General features: G+C 38.7%; 1 protein-coding gene across 1 annotated transcript in view; it reads right to left on the bottom strand.

Annotated features, from left to right (window-relative positions):
* SLC39A8 (solute carrier family 39 member 8) overlaps nt 1–13,028 on the bottom strand; it is a 69,780-nt gene that overhangs the window by 40,987 nt on the left and 15,765 nt on the right. The gene's annotated exons all lie outside the window — the stretch shown is intronic.

Below are 13,028 nucleotides of genomic sequence, written 5' to 3'. Positions count from 1 at the left end.
CTGAAATAGAATAAATAACAACAAAAAAAATATGTTAGCATAGTAAAAGCACATAAGCAAAGATGCTATAAAGAGATACAGACTATGTCATCCAGATGCACAGCACTCTTTATGCAAAAGCCCACCACAGAAACTGATAGGCCCCCAAAGTTGTAAAACAGTCCACAGCAGTTTAAACCTAGAAACAAGAAAAAGAGCAAAAAAAGAAAAAGAAAACCTTCTTAATCAACAGTCTTCCTACAGCAGAAAAAATAAAATAAAAATCGCAATACCATTCAAACAAAGGGCTTTAAAACAATTTGTCAGTACCCTCTCTTAGTTTACTTCTCTTCAGTTTGAATGGATATTTTGTGTGAGTTACTGGCATGGCTCTCTACAGCATTTCTTGTAGACAAACACCTGGCTCCCTACAGTTTCATGTTAAGAAATTCTTCTCTTCTCTACACTGCAATAAATATAAATATATAAAAGTTGTTTCAAAATATGTATTTACATAAACTGTTTTTTTGTTAAAATATGCACTATTCTCAATGATGGTGGGTAGCTTTTCTATACTATATTAGGTTTTGAAAACAGTGCTGGGCTGTTTAGAAATTCAGTAACTACTATTTAGGAATAAAATCTGCATTAGAAAAAAACTGTGAAAATGACTTTTTAAAGGTATAACATTGTTCTCACATTTTAACTGTAAGCTATCTTCCATATACAGTACTTGCGTTATTAGGAAAAATATAAAATAAATGCTAATGAATGTCATAAGAATTATAGTGTGAAAAATATCCATTCACTCAAATGGAAGAGTCTGCCTTTAATAAATGCAATTTAGGAAAGTTATTTGCATGCTTCAGTCAATGCTTACACCCCACTAAGACCTTAGATATGTACTCTTATCTTAATTATGTCACCCCAAATTCATATGTTGAAGCCCTAATCTCCAGTGTGACAGTATCTGGAGATGGGGACTTTGAGAGGTAATCAAGTTTAGGTTAGTTCATGAAGGTGGGGCCCTGGTCCAGTGGAATTGGTGCACTTATAAGAAGAGACATCAAAGAGCTTGCTCACTTGCTCTTTCTCTGCTGCATAAGGAAATGAGATAATGCTCTCTGCAACCCAAGGACAGAGTGCTCAACAGACAGCAACCATCTGGCACCTTGGTCTTGGACTTCAAGTCTCCAGAACTGTGAGAAAACAAACTTCTGTTGCCTAAGCCACCTAGGCTATGGTATTTTGTTACGGCAGCCTGATCTGACTAATACACTATGAATGATATCAAGAACTCAAGAGTTGATGTTAATTGTTTGACCATAAGGTGTTGTAATTCCCTTTACAACAGAAACAATGAAATTTAAAATGTTGTAGTATTTTGATAAAAGGAGATCTCTACTGTTTATGAAGGAAAAATGAAAAAACATCAAATATACCAAGATCTATGCAGTTGTCCAAAGAATTAGCATTCTAAGACTCCCTAAAACTTGATGACTGTTAAACAGTTCTTTTTCACACTCACATTGTAACCCATTCCTGAATCAGGAAGTCCACTTGCTAAGGTACAGTCAGCACTGTTTAACGAAGTAAAACACAAAATAATAGAAACTATAGACTATATCACACATAATGGGGCAAGTATTGCTTCACCAAATTTTAGCTTCAGTTATACATCATACATAACATCCACATATATACTGGATCATGATGTAAAATGTATTTCTTACTGTAAACAGCAGTCAAGAACTTGAATGCCACTGCCCTTAAGGATCCCAGAATTGCCCACTGTACATCATTAAAGACACTCTCCTACATACAATTAGAAAAAAAAGAAATAGTACAGTCAAATAAACATATAATTAATACCATCAGATAGCTTAGCTGTGCAGCATTTGTGTTGAAATTTGAGCTGGACAGGTGGTCATGGATAGTTGTGGTAATCATGGAAAGTGGCAACTGTCCAATCACCAGAAAGAACATGCAGATGTAGAGACGATAAAACTCAAAGCCTCCCCTTGTGACAAGAGAATGAGAACAGAATACTAACAGTGTAGCAGAACTGAATTAATTGCAAGCTTGACTTATTTAAAATAGCTATCCACCAGCAACTGGAATGCACACAATTTTGGACAGCAGCCTATTTCTGGCTTCAAACAAACTTGATATTTATTATCCTTTGATTTAACAAAGTTGAACCCAAAACAAAAGAAAGCAGTTGTCTTAGAAAGGGTGGTGTCTCCCAGAACGAGAACAAACAGGATGAGAGTCCAGCGCCTGAAGAGTGAGGGCAACAAAACCAACCGGTTATACCGTGGACAAGGAGGCTCAAACACCCTCTCAAGCACACCCTTTCACCTCCAAAACAACGAACAAACAAATTACGGAAAGGGTAGGATCATCAAGTGCTCCTCAGAAAACAAATCAAGGTGATTCTACAGAATGCTATGTGCCTTCATAACGCCATGTGCTTTCACTATCTCCTTTACATTCATGTGCAGACAGCTTTACTTCTTTTTATGTTTGTTTTTATGACACTGCTAGTCTCAAGCATGCTAAGCATACTGCCCCGATGTTTGCTGTGGCCTTTCAAGGTTTCACATACCCTCGTGTTCAGCAGGTTGACTTTTTTCCTAAGTTTGAAGTTAAACTCCCATTCACTGGTCTCTTGCCACATTCAGGTGCCTCAAATGGGCCTTATATATATGAAACACCAAAGTAAGGTAGCATTAGAGGTAGGGGACTAGGTACATATTACGAAAGAGACTGCAAAATATGCTCAAAACCATTTCAGGAAATAGTTCTCTGCATCTTGGCTTCGGCTTCTGCTCTTCCTTCTTCCTCACCAGTTTTGATAAGCTGGAAGTTTTTCTGCATCTTTCCCAAACATGTCCTTATGGGAAAATGGGGGGCTGGTTCAGAAGGGGATGAAGGAAGTTCAAGGAATTAGGGCAAGTTCCTTCCTTAGCCTTTTAAACAACTGAAATCTGCTTATAATAAATGCTGAAGAGTGGCAAGATCTGAAAACTTCAATACTGACACAGATTCTGTCCTTAACTAAATTCCAGGCAGGCTCCTCTGAGCCCAGGCCTCAACTCTAGCATCCATTCTTTTCGGGACCTGCATCACCCAGTGTTAGCAAGAAACTTTCCAAGTCAGTTTAAAGAGAGTTCTCCCACTCTCCATATCTGATCACCCTCATCCTGCCTTCAGCAAGAATCCTGTTAGGTCTGTTTAACCAAAATCCCCCATACCCTTAATGTTTTCCCTTAGTAATTTTCTATTCATGACCGCCTCCCCACTCAGCCCCACTTGTCCGTGTTGTATTTGGCATTGAGCCAAGTTCCATACTTAGGTCTCTTTTCTCCTTGTGATTGTTAATTTTGTGTCAATTTGACTGGCCGCTGGGTTCCCAAATTAAACATTATTTCTTTGGTGTTAAACATTATTTCTGAGGTGCCTGCAAGGGTGGTTGAATCTGTGGATTCCGTGAAATAGACTGTCCTTCCCAGCATGAGTCCAACCCACTGAAGGCCTGAACAGAACAAAAGGCAGAGGAAGAAATTCGTTCCTTTTTTCATTCCTCACTGCTTGAACTGGGACATTTTATTTCATTTTCTCCAATCCTCCCTCTAGAGTTTACACCACTGGCTCCTCTGGTTCTCAGACTTTCAGACTCAGGGTAAATTACACATTGGCTTTCCCAGTCTGCAGCCTGCAAACAGCAGATCCTGGGATTTCTCAGCGTCCACAGTCACTATCACATGATAGTGATATGAGCCAATTCCTCATAATCTCTCTCTAATCTGTGTGTGTGAACATTACATAATGTTTATACACACACAGAGATTATGTTCATTTTTACACAGCATCTCTTACAAATATGATGATCTGCTTGATTATATCTATATCTATATCTATATCTATATCCTGCTGTTTTTGTGTCTCTGGAAAACTCTGACTAACCTACCCCTATTGCAATGCTTCCTGAATAAAATCTGTTTTTACCACTTAAAATTGCTGTTAGGCTCTGGTTTTTTAATGATATCAAGTATAATAGCCATGAAGTTATACTACACATTGCATTAACTCTTTCCTTTATTCTATAAATATTTATCAAACCATAAGGGTCTAGGTATAATATTGATGGGAGAAGTAGAAGGTGGAAAAAGCTGGAGGATGACAACCAGGAAGGAAATGGTACGAAAATAAATAAGTCAAAGTGCCTTCCATTAGCAAACTCAAATAGCTGTGGCAGAAATAAATCAGATACATCAAGATCTATAAAACTAGAGACAAAATGATAAATTCATGAAAAACATAATAATAAAAAACTATGAGAGTTCATTTGAGGGAGAAATGATATGCAGAGGAAATAGTCAAAAACAACGTTGACGATAGAATGCTGGGAGAGTGGAAAGAGGATGCTGCTACTGCTGGTGATACATACAGGAGTCAGATAAAAGGGAGGGTCCTGGGAGAATCTCAACCTGCCTGCACACTGGGAGAACAGGGTGGAGCCATGGGAAGTTCCCATGTGGGCAAGGGGGAGGAGCCTGCCCTCTTCAGTTCCTGTGTGTGTGGCCTGGAATCAACGTGTGAGATGGGGGCCTGTTAGCAGGAAACCCTCTCATTTTGCTGAGAGTTTTTTTTTTTCTTTTCCTTTTCGCCCAGTAAATTCCATTCCCCTTACCCTTCCATGTGTCTACGTGCCCTAATTTTTTCTGGTCATGTGATAAGAACCCAGTTTAAGCTAAACTAAGGAACAAAGTTCAGCAACACTTTGATTAGGGAACCTAGGAAAAGAAGCCCATTTGGCAGGATGGTGGCAACTTTGGTTTAGACATTTTAAGTAGCAGTGCTCCCGGGACCCCAAATGGAAATGATTGGTGAGCTTTCTCTGAGAAAGGTAGAGACGAGAGATAAAGATGTGGCTTCTTCTACAAAGAGATCATAGCTAAGTGGGAGTAGAGGAGCTGATCAGGAGGATCAGCATATAGAAAAAAGAACAAAGTCTTGGGAATACATACACAATTTGTGCAAAAGCAAGAAAAGGAGCCAGAGTACAAGCCCAAGTGAATTAGATCCAAAACATAAGAAATAATCCAGGCTAGTCAAATTTGGTGGATGTCTGTGGTTTTTGCCGTCCTGGAATGATGAAAGACATGTAACCCTTGGGTTTCTATCCCATCCTCTGGTAACAGAGCTCCTTACTGCTGTGGGAACTCCCTTCCATCTGATTTTGGTAAGCATAGGACCAGTCTGGGTCCTGTACTCACCTATGCTACTGAAAAACTCTTTCTCCACCAGTCCTGCTGTGAGTCTGGGGACACCTTAAGCCATTTATGCCGCCATGGGAAAGAAAGTTCACTAAGAAGTGGAGAAAGACAGATTTTCAATACAATCACTAAGACCCTGAATACAGCTGCACCTAAAGTGGATATGCACCTTGAGTCTTCAGTTATGTGGGCCAATGATTTCCCTTTTGGCTTATGCTAATTAATTTTTTTTTTACTCTTATAAATAAAAGAGTACTGATGGATACTTAATTATTTTAAAGTCACTTTTAAAAGCTAGTAAATGAATGCTACATCATAACCTATAGGGAAATAAAAAGATAAGCCTTTCCACTTTTTAAAGCTTCTCCACTTCTTCCTGTTCTCAACACATGGGCTGTTTTCTCTGCTTGGTTGTCTTGTCAAGTGGCACACATTAAGTAATACAATACAATAAAACTATCTGACCCTGTACCATTATATCAAGGCCTTCACACCACACCAGAAATGAAATATCATCCCATTCAAATACCATCCCAGAAACGGTTTCAGATTTTGTTTTGCAATAGGTTGGGATTCTGTGGGAGGCTGAACAGCTCACATTCCCAGTAAGGGCAGGGTTACGTGTAGTTGTATTCTCTCTGGGAGGTAAAGGCAGGAAGAGACCGATTATTGCAATGCATTTAGACTCAATGACAATCAACTTTAAATACCATTACAAAGCCTCAAAGGGAGCCAGCAGGAGAACTGGGGTTAGAATCCAAGTCTGAAAAAGTTCTAACTTCTTTCCTTTCAGCCACATCTACCTTTCCCTGCCCTGCCAGTGATTGCTACAGCTATTGTTATTCAGTAAGAACTATAGCTACTTTCTGGAATTCGCCATATATGCAGCAGTCATGAAACCCATCCTTCCTCCACTCCAAGTAAATGGCAATCTCCTGTTCTTTAAAGGTATGCAACAAGTAAGAGGTTTAACAAGAATTCACCTAAAATCTTTATCTGTTCTGCTCTTACAGAAGCACATTCCACTTCTCATTCATTCTCATTCATTTATTAAGCAAACAGGTTGCTCACACCTTCCCTGGGCCCGGTATTCTGGTAAATGTTGAGACTAAGACATTGTTTCTATCTTCAACGATCTCATCATTCAGCATAGAAAGGAGACACATATGAAACAGATAAGTAAATAAAAATATGCACAACATGTTGTGAGATTAAAGGGATGAGATCAGTGAAGGCTTCCTAGAGGAGGAGATATATGCACTAAGTTTGTTATTTTGATGCATCCGACTCTTGGGGAAATGAAACATGATACACAATAAAATTAATGGAGAGATCAGTAATGCAAATGAGTATGCGATTAGTTGGTGAATAAATGTTATAAACAATACTTATCATAAGAGTTCTGAGAGGCAAAGAAGGACTACAGTAATAGCAAACTATAATATATGCTTAGCACATATCATCTCTTTAATCAACCACTCATATAGATTTTAGGTTAAATTTGGATGAAGAAATTATGTCTTAGGTAAATTTCTTTGGTACAAGATTAAACGACTTCCGTCTTAAAGACAGAATTCCGATATATGTCTTCTCATGCCTTTTGACTTGTAAGCCAATACTCTGGCTGCTATGTCTTGGTTGAACACTGAGAAGGATTCAGTGAAGGAATTATTGAGACCCTGGCAGAGAATGTACTTTGTTGCCCCAGTCGTGAGCTGAATCACAAAATTAAATTAACTAGTAAACTATATTTAGAATCCTACTCAGAGACAGACTTCAAAAACAACCCTACAATAAGAAATTATTTAATGGGCACAATGTGCATTATTCAGGTGATGGCTACACTAAAAGCCCAGATATCACCACTACACAATATATTCATGTAACAAAACTTCCCTTCTATTCCTTATATTTATACAAACCAAAAAAAAAAAATCCTACAATTCAAACATCAGCCAACTTTTCTCACCAGGGTGAGAATTTGAGGTATACCTCACTCCCTGCACTTCATTTCTTTTGCTTTTTCATAATATTGTTTAGTTTGCTGCTATGAAAGTCAATCATTTTTCAAGTTGGCTCAAAAAATCCTATGAAAACAAGTGAGAAGTTCATTAATTCACTCATTCATTCATTCAACACATTTACTGAGCACTACTGCATGCCAGACACATAGTAATATTAGTAATAGTCTTAATAAATACTAAAGTAGATATGAATTCTGGGATTCCAGAGGTTCTTTCCTATTAAATAATCATTGGGATACCTAAAAGTGTTGCAAATATAGCAACTGGCCAAAGATCCCAAGAAAGCAATTGAAATACATAAATTTAAAACGGTAGTTTGAATTTAACAGTTGGGAGGTCACTTCTGACCCTTGAAACAAATGAATAGCCCCATAAATTTATCCTTTTTAGGGCTCATTGAACAATGGAATTGGTGATTTAAATGTTCCACACTCACAACAGGAACATTCAAAGCAGGAGTGACTGAGGAAATTGCTTCCAGATTTGTTATTCCTGCAATAATGGAACTGCCTCAATTACAAGAAACTCAAGTTTCACTTCCAAATCTCCCTGATACATGCAAATATAGACATATATATGTGTGTGAGTGTGTGTGTGTGTGCACATGTGTGCATGTGTAGGCGGAATCACACACTCCACCATCTCTTCAAGTTTTTCCCTCTTTAAAATACTCTTCAAAGTTTACTCATTATCACTTTATCAAGATAAAAGACTGTGTTTCTAAGTTTTGAGCCAAGAACACTCTACAAAAATAATCTCTAGGTTTAAGGTGGCTAGTCAAGTGACCCCCAACTGTTTCCCCAAGATTAATTTTTCCATTTTTCCCCAGATTTTCTTACACTTCTTACTAAAGCCACTCTGGCACTGATGCCACCCACAACACACACACACACACACACACACACACACACACACCACACACACTCTCTCTCTCTCTCACATACACATACACACTCATATAGAAACACACTCACATGCATACACACGCATACACCCACATATATTCACTGTCAAAACTCTTTTTGTAGAGGAGATGAAGAGCACTTTTCCTGAATATGTAATTTAAAGGAGAAAGATGCTTTGTTTTATGAGACACTGCTAGGAATAAAAAGATTATTATGAAACAATATATAGAGAATGCTGCTATAAATAAGAATAAAATTGTGCTCCAAAATGTTAACAGTGTTTATCTCTGGGTGGTAAAATTATGCGTCATATTTTTTTATTTTTCCTTTCTGCTTCTTTATATCTGCCAAAGTTTTTAACAATGTACTTGTATTTCAGTTTCTTTAAAGAAAAACAAAATTAAGTCATGGTTTGTTTGTTTAAAATCTCTTTTTCCAGGTTCCCCTAAACACAAGGCAGGCTGGAATTCTTTAAAGATTTTACTAAAGAAAAAGAAAAAGTGTTGAAAGCTACAACAATCTTTTAAAAAGAGGTTTACAAGGTTTTCTGTCTTTGTCATAGTGATAGACATGTTTCCCAGCCCTGCTCCATTCCACATTCAGCTTTTCAAGGTCCTCTCTTGAAAAGAGAAGGTCTTCTTTTAGACCCCTACAAGGCTGATGTGGTGTCAGAGCACAGACACAGAGCCTAGATTCTTGGCTTCCCACCCCTGACATGTCTTCAGGGAGCATGGACATATCGTCTGCCTACTTCCCATCATCTGCCAGGGAACCCCACGGACACCATCCCATTGTGCCAAGATCAAGAGCCTTTGTTTCCTTGCTGTATGTCAAGGGTCTCCTACTCAGTCCTTCCAGGGATAAAGTGTGGAGGGCATGGTGCTTCTTCAACTCAGGGCTGGGAAGATGCCACAAGAAATGAGTGCAACCTTCAAAGCCATGTCACCCACATATACAAGGATTGGCTGTGTCCATCACAGGCCCGATTATATGACACCTCTTTAGCATGGTGGTTCTCCAAGCATGGTCCGGGGACCTCTGGGGGTTGTCAAGAACCTGCCAGAGTATATGCAAGGTCAAAATTTCTCTCAAAATAATACGAAGACTGCATTTTCCTTTTCTACTATAACTCTTTTACATGTAAACAATAAAGTTTCCAGAGGCTACAAAAGGTATGTCACAACTGATTGAATGGGGCAGCATATATGAGATTCAAACTGTCTTCTTTTAAGCCAGATTTTGAAGGAATTTACAAAAATGTAAAACAATTCCATTCGTTTTACTAATTTTTTGGTCATGGAAAATGTAGTTATTTTTCATTTAAAAATATTAGCATGGAATGAGTTTATTATGTCTATTAAATATTTTCAAGTTTTCCTAACATTAATTTCTATAATGGTAAGTATTAATAGATATAAATCATATACACTAAGGCTCTTTGGTATTATCAATAATTTTTAAGAGTACAAGGGGCCGGGCGCGGTGGCTCACGCCTGTAATCCCAGCACTTTGGGAGGCCGAGGCGGGTGGATCACGAGGTCTAGTGATCGAGGCCATCCTGGTCAACATGGTGAAACCCCGTCTCTACTAAAAATACAAAAAATTAGCTGGGCATGGTGGTGCGTGCCTGTAATCCCAGCTACTCAGAAGGCTGAGGCAGGAGAATTGCCTGAACCCAGGAGGCGGAGGTTGCGGTGAGCCAAGATCGCGCCATTGCACTCCAGCCTGGGTAACAAGAGCAAAACTCCGTCTCAAAAAAAAAAAAAAAGAGTACAAGGGTTCCTGAGACTAAAAAGTTTGAGAATCTAGCACATAAGAGTGACACACAAACAGAGACCTTATATACCACTTCACTGAGGAGCTAGGAGCTTCTAATCTAATGATATCCAATACCCTTCTCATCCTGGTTATCCTACAATTCCACAAGATTGTTTCTACTATTGGATTACCCATCAGTATGTCCTTCTTCTGCCCAAACTGCCCATCTGCACACACACATACCAAATAACAAAACAAAACAAAAAACCTTCAAAAGTACACATTTCTGGCCTGGCATGGTGGCTCACACCCATAATCCTAGCACTTTGGGATGCCAAAGCAGGAGGATCACTTGAGCCCAAGAGTTCAAAACCAGCCTAGATGACAAAAAAATTTTTTTTAATTAGCCAAGCATGACAGTGCACACCGGTAGTCTCAGCTACTCAGGAGGCTGAGCAGGAGGATCACTTGAGCCCAGAAGGTCAAGGTTGCAGTGAGTCATGATCAAACCACTATAGTCCAACCTGGGTGACAGAGCGAGACGCTGTCTCAAAAAAATTGTACACATTTCTGCCAAGAGTCTAAAGTCCTAACACTTAAGAACCTCACTTACCTGTCTCTAATGTTCCTTTCCCCCTTAAGCACACTCTAAATAGATACATGAACACTCTATTCTAACCAAACAGTTATAATCGGCCTTGTATTTTACCTTCACTGTGACTTTGCATCTCCCATGACCCCTGCCTAGAATACAATACACCCCCTATCCAACTACCAACTCCTATCTGTCCTGCAAGGCCCATTTGGAATCCGTCTTCTCTGCCTAATATTGCTATACCCACCCCTTCTCCAGAATGGAGCCATTCCTGATATCTATTTGTTTAGCACTTAATGTGTGCTTCCATGTATTATTATTTTCTCATGAAATGGATATTTCTTCAATAAGATCATAAAAATCTGCAGAGGATGAAGTTCTTCCTTTTTATATCTTCCTCAGCCCCTAATAAGTCTTTGGACATGTAAGACACTCAATTTATAAACAATAGCTAATTTTGTAGATTAAGGAAGGGAGGTGAATGAAAGGAGATCACAAACTAGCACACAGTGTTTGACTATAATTCTGAGAAATACAAATCAATAACCCGGGAGTCATCTACCAGAACCTCTGAGGAGGCAAATATTCCAGCCATAAGTTTTTCTTCTCATTCTATTAAACTTTCCTAGAATCAGCTCAGTGTGGCCCTGATGCTACAAATAAGCTAATCCTGACATCAGTGTTTCTAAGTTACCCTAGAGAACATACTTATGGGCTATGGAGAAAATCCCAGGCTAAATGAAAACAAAAAAATTCCTGGAAAGTTCATAAACTAAAAGTAATAAAAACTTTATTTCTATTTAGATGACCCATGGGTTAAATTTTAATGTACTATTACTTTTATGTTTTTTATGTGTGTAACTGGACCATGAATATGTATGAATGCCTATTCCATTTCTTCACCTCTCAGTCATTCCTCAACCCATTGTGGTCTGGCTTCTATCCCCACCACTTCCTTGAACCTTCTTATTGCTAAGGAGGAAGTTTCTAATTGCTAAATACAATGGGTGTTTCTCAGGCCTTGTCTCTCTGTTAATTGAAAAAATAAAAATAAAAATACATGGTCTACAACAAGAAAAGGAATTGCTGGTTTATGTTAAATTAAATGGGGCATCTAGGTTGACGCATCTGCTGCCATTAAGCCAGCAGAATAGAGTTCATATGTCCTTTAAGAGGATGCTGAGGAGAGAAAGGAATATTAATTTAGAAAGTTATGTTGGTTTAAAATAAATCATTAAAAACTTATCAGTTAAAAAGGTTGAAGTTATTCATTCATTCAACAAATATTTCTTGAATATCACCTAAATGTCAGACTATCCTAGTTATGGGCATAGAAGAGGCTTTCCAGGTAAATCCAGTCCTTTGCTTCATGGACCATACAGACTATTGCAGGATCCATATTGAAACATATATAATTGCAGCATGGCCTGGTAAGTGTGGAGATAGACTCCATGAATTTGGAGAAGAGAGAGGAATTAACTCACTCTGAGGTAATGGGATTATCAAAGACTTCCCAGAAAAAGCACCGTTGAAGGTGAAATGTAAAGGAAAAAGTAGAAATAAGGCTGGAGAAATATGGCAGTGGAGGCAGATGCTTCAGGGCCATAAATACCAGGCAGAGTTTAGAGTTTATTTTAACAGTAATGGGAAGTCATGTGAGGATGGTGACATGCACAGATCTGTGTATTAAAGATTCAAGTCGCCTGGATGCAGTGGCTCACACCTGTAATCCCAGCACTTTGGAAGGCTGAGGCAGGCAGATCACCTGAGGTCAGGAGTTCGAGATGAGTCTGACCAATATGGTGAAACCTTCTCTCTACTAAAAATACAAAAATTAGTTGGACGTACTGGTGGACAACTCTAGTCCCAGCTACTCAGGAGGCTGAGACAGGAGAATTGCTTGAACCTGGGAGGAGGAGGTTGCAGTGAACCAGGATCATGCCACTGCACTCCAGCCTGGGCGACAGAGAGAGACTCCGTCTAAAAAACAAACAAACAGAAAAAAAAAGATTCAAGTCTGTGACCTCAGCTGTGGACCAAGCAGACCTAATAGACATCTACAGAACTCTCCACACCAAATCAACAGAATATACATTCTTCTCAGCACCACATCACACTTATTCTAAAACTGACCCCATTATTAGAAGTAAAACACTCCTCAGCAAATGCAAAAAAAACGGAAATCATAACTAACAGTCTGTCAGACCACAGTGCAATCATATTAGAACTCGGGATTAAGAAACTCACTCAAAACCATACAACTACATGGAAACTGAACAACCTGCTCCTGAATGACTACCAAATAAATAATAAAATTAAGGCAGAAATAAGTAAGTTCTTTGCAACCAATGAGAACAAAGACACAACATACCAGATCTCTAAGATACAGCTAAAGCAGTGCTTAGAGAAAAATTTATAGCACTGAATGCTCACAGAAGAAAGCAGGAAAGATCTAAAATTGACACCCTAACATCACAATTAAAAG

Source organism: Cebus imitator, unplaced genomic scaffold (genome assembly GCF_001604975.1).
Source record: "Cebus imitator isolate Cc_AM_T3 unplaced genomic scaffold, Cebus_imitator-1.0 Scaffold397, whole genome shotgun sequence".
NCBI classification, from domain to species: domain Eukaryota; kingdom Metazoa; phylum Chordata; class Mammalia; order Primates; family Cebidae; genus Cebus; species Cebus imitator.
Note: the sequence above shows the minus strand (reverse complement) of the source record. Positions and strands in the feature narration are given on the sequence as shown.